Source organism: Thunnus thynnus, chromosome 3, assembly GCF_963924715.1.
Source record: "Thunnus thynnus chromosome 3, fThuThy2.1, whole genome shotgun sequence".
Taxonomy (NCBI): domain Eukaryota; kingdom Metazoa; phylum Chordata; class Actinopteri; order Scombriformes; family Scombridae; genus Thunnus; species Thunnus thynnus.
The window spans coordinates 21,647,484-21,651,614 of NC_089519.1; the positions used below are offsets into that span (position 1 = coordinate 21,647,484).

General features: G+C 38.1%; 1 long non-coding RNA gene across 1 annotated transcript; it reads left to right on the forward strand.

The window, feature by feature from the left end:
* The first annotated feature begins 274 nt into the window (after positions 1–274).
* LOC137179774 (uncharacterized) lies at positions 275–3,253 on the forward strand. The gene is made up of 4 exons (XR_010927873.1): positions 275–356; positions 478–594; positions 2,625–2,733; positions 3,164–3,253. It is a non-coding gene; the product is annotated as an uncharacterized lncRNA (long non-coding RNA).
* The last annotated feature ends 878 nt before the right edge of the window (positions 3,254–4,131 follow it).

Consider the following 4,131-nt stretch of genomic DNA (forward strand, 5'->3'; position numbering starts at 1 on the left):
AATAGCCAAAAAAGAATGTGGTGACAAGTGAAAATTAAGTATAAAAAGGACAGATGCCACTGCTACTGGTGGGGGACCTCAAACCTCAGGACCTCACACCCGCAGAGGAGCTAGCATTGAGTTACAACTGGGGGCGCCCACTAATAGAGAGAATAGAGGGGGAGGGGGGGGGGGGGGGGGGGGACCTCATCAAACATCATTCCCCAAGGTGTTCGGGAGCAATATGTAGAAGGTATTGTCTACTATGTTTCCCACAGGTGTCAGTCTTGGTAGGCCCATATCTTTCAGTGTGTGGAGACACTATATGCCTGCTAGATTCCCCAACTCAAGATGCCCAAGGCTTTCCTGACCCATATGTGAGTAGTCCTTATTTTGTAAAAATACTGTGCATCTTATGCAATTATTTCTTCTTTTGCTCTAACAACTACTTACTGACTATATAATCACCTACTCTTTGACACATTTTCTCTTTCACAGGGTGTCCATTTGTTTTACAAGTGTCATCTGCTTATTGGCACTGAAAGTCAGAAACTGGACATTGAGTGCTGAAAGTTAAAAAAGTTGTAGTTGGAGATAAAGAAACTAGAGAAGGATGTGAGTATAAATTTAAACATAGCAGAAGGTCATGATTTGGACTTTATTTAGTTTTTGTCTTCACAGCTTGAACAAAATGAGTGAATAAATAACTTCCAAACAACTTTGGCATACTTTTTTTCTTAAATTATAAATGCGAAGCTTTTAAATAAGGGTTCACTCCATAACAAAATTAACCATGAATGAAATGGAGATTAATTGAAATGAGTATTTTTGTGAAGGTCCCTCACAGTTCATCCATCTATGGGTTCCTGATGGTCATAGTAATTGTCTTCCCATTGCTCCTCCAGCAAGATTCTGGGCAGTCTCTCACAGCGTAGGGTGGCAATGTTGTGCAAGACTGCACAGGCTATGGTGATATCACAGGCCCTGTTTGGAGTAACCCTGAGGCTTTTTAGGCAGTGAAACCTAGATTTCAGTTGGCCAAAAACCATCTCATATTGTGCTCTGGTTTTTGTGTGGGCAAGGACCTCTCTGCTTCTGTTGTTGGTCCTGGGTAGGGTGTCAGCAAGTACGGCATACAGGGATAGCCTCTGTCCCCAAGCAGAACTCCATTAAACTCCCCTACAGAATAAGTGTTGGTTAAATATACATGGGATTCTTAAGGATCAAGTGGATTAAGTAAGGATTGGGTAGTAACAACATTCTTTTGCCTTGTGCAAACCTCTGTAACAGTGACGACGTTTACATGCACAAAATAATTCGTTTTTTGCCCTTATTCCAAAAAGACAATATCCCTACTAAGCTGTTTACATGGCTAATGAAAATGAATATTCCACTAATATTCCCGTTTACATGCAGAGGGTTTTCAGGGTTTTCCTCTGCTCCAGTGGGAACAGGAATCACGCATCTCCGCAGGCGGTGAAATAAACCAGCGAGGTGAAAAACATTAGTGAGCTGCTGCCTGATATTTATAAGTGATATTGATATGACTGATATTATAAATTTATAGTTACAGTACCTAGGTTGTCCCATGATGTTTACCACACTGCAGAGTGTTTTTGGTGCTGTTTACATGATCCATGTCGAATTCGGAATATTGTCATATTTGGAATAATAGTGGAATTAGTGTGCATGTGAACATACCCACTGATAATGCTCCAAAAATTCCTGAATCATGCACAGAGCCTGGCCATTTTGCTTCAATATTGGATATGAGACAACTTCCATTGCAGATCATCTGACAGCAAAGAGGGTGACCTTCAATGATGTGGCACACTTTGCTTGGCAGAGTATTAATTTAAAATTGCTCAGCATGACTAAGACGGGTTGATGCAGTGGTGTCTTTCAAAATGTAAAATCCAGTTCAGAATTATCTGAACATTTGTCTCGCATCCCAGAATAATATTTTGAGCTTTGGCTCTGACATTGTGTAAGATTTCATATCTGGTTTTGCATAGTTACATGTAGTTACATGTTAATGCTATGACATACTGCATTTGGTTAGGAAAGGAAATACCTGTTGTTTTTTTTAATTCATTGATCTGTGCTGATGAGGTAAAGTGAAACACTATCTCTGTACAGTACAGTTACTTCTTTGTGTAAGGATGACATTGTAATGGACATTTCTGTGAAATGCTTGGGTAACAGGATTTAGATTTCAAGTGTTAACAGCAAATCTAATTTGATGTATTATCACAGATGTGCACATTTCATCCAAATCCAATTATTACTATTCTGCCTGACAGTGTATGGACAGCTGCTCCCAGGACATACATGTACATTTAGGCTATGGAAAGATTTCTGATTGACATAGTCTGCCTCCACATGTCCAGATGGGGTCTGGATACACACATGGGTGCAGTCTATTGTGCCTATAATAAATGGGGAAGCCTGAAGCAGGGGATTAAGTTAATACAGAGGCTTGTAAACCTGTAGGCTACTTTACATTTATTTTAACTGTCACATACGTGCAACTGAATAAAATGCCTCCTTCATTCTTTGTGTTTCAAGATGACCAGGCAAAGTGATGAAAATATTCAGGTACTGCTTTACAGCAAGGTATAACCTTCTTGTTTCCTGTCATACAGTTGCCTTCGCAAGACCTTCAGCATCACCAACACTGTACAAGAATATCCCACATGCAAAGAAATGCAGGTCTATGCAGACAGACTGAACAGTGGTCAAGGCTTGGCTACAGTGAGTGTGCCTTGTCATGTTTGATTCCAACAGACTTTATTATTATTATGTATTCTCTTTTATGTATCAGTGGGTTTCATCTTCCATCTTGTGATACACATTGCAAAATACTTGTTTTTGCTTAAATCTCAAATCAGCACCACAGAGGTACGCATTCTATGTATCATTTGTATCACTTTGTTTATTAACATTATCCAAATGTTTTTATTTTCCCTCTTATGTATTTACATGTTTTTATGTTAATTTTATTTCTTTCCTGAAGTAAAGAAATTAGTACATGTAATTTCTTTTGATGTAAAGCAATTTGAGCTACATTTTTTTGCATGAAAGGTGCTATACAAATGAAGTTATTCATTATTATTATTATTATCATCATTATTATTATATAGGTTACTTCACTGGGCCTACTGAACTTGTACCTCTCCCACAGATGCTCATCAGGGAAGCCCAGTGGATTACGTCTGTCTCTGAAGACCCTTGGGACTGGTGGTGTAAAAGCTCTGTATAGAATCTGAACACCTTCATCCACAGGGTTGATGTGGATTGGACGAGCCATAGTTGGTTGTTAACTGGTCTTTAGATGCACTGCTTATATAGCCTAGGCCTATGACAACCTATTGGCTTTTGAAGACAGTGAAAGTGGTTAGACATGATTTTCTTAACTTGTTTATTTTTTTTAATATGTTCTTTGGAATTAAATATGTAAATTCATGCTTGGTCACATTGTGACAAAAAGGTCTGAACTCATGTTTCCGAACATGGACATGATGCAAAAGTGATGCAAGCGTGAAAAGACACCTTATGGAACTGTCTTTTAGGATTATGTTTCCGCCTGTTGGAAATTCTTTGAAACACAGCTAAATTAAGTTTGACAGATACGCCACGGAGCAGGCTAATTCAGTAGTATAAGTTACCTTAGTTACTGAGCAGGGAAATCTGTAAGCCACAGTAATAGAACCAACTCACTTAAATTAGCGAGACATGTGACAATAAACCAGGATTTTCCTTTATCTGTCTTAATGGAATAGGGCTCAGGTCTCTCTTGAAAAAGATTTTAATCTCAATGAGACTTTTTACCTGGTTAAATTAAGGTGGAAAAAAAGAAAAAGATCATATATATCATACCTGTGTGCAAATTTGGAGCAGTTTATACTCTGAAATAGGTGGGTTAAATCAAAGTGGATGGAGCAACAGAGGCTAATAAGCTACATTAGCACAACTAAATAAAATGCTATAATTGTACTATTATAGAATTTACTATATGCTATAATAATGTCAATTAACATAACTGAGAAAACAGTTTGAAAATGTTCAGAAGTGGGTCATCTTAATGAAAGCTATCTTCATCTTATCTCCTTATCTGGATATGGATTCTATACTGTGCATAGACACACACAT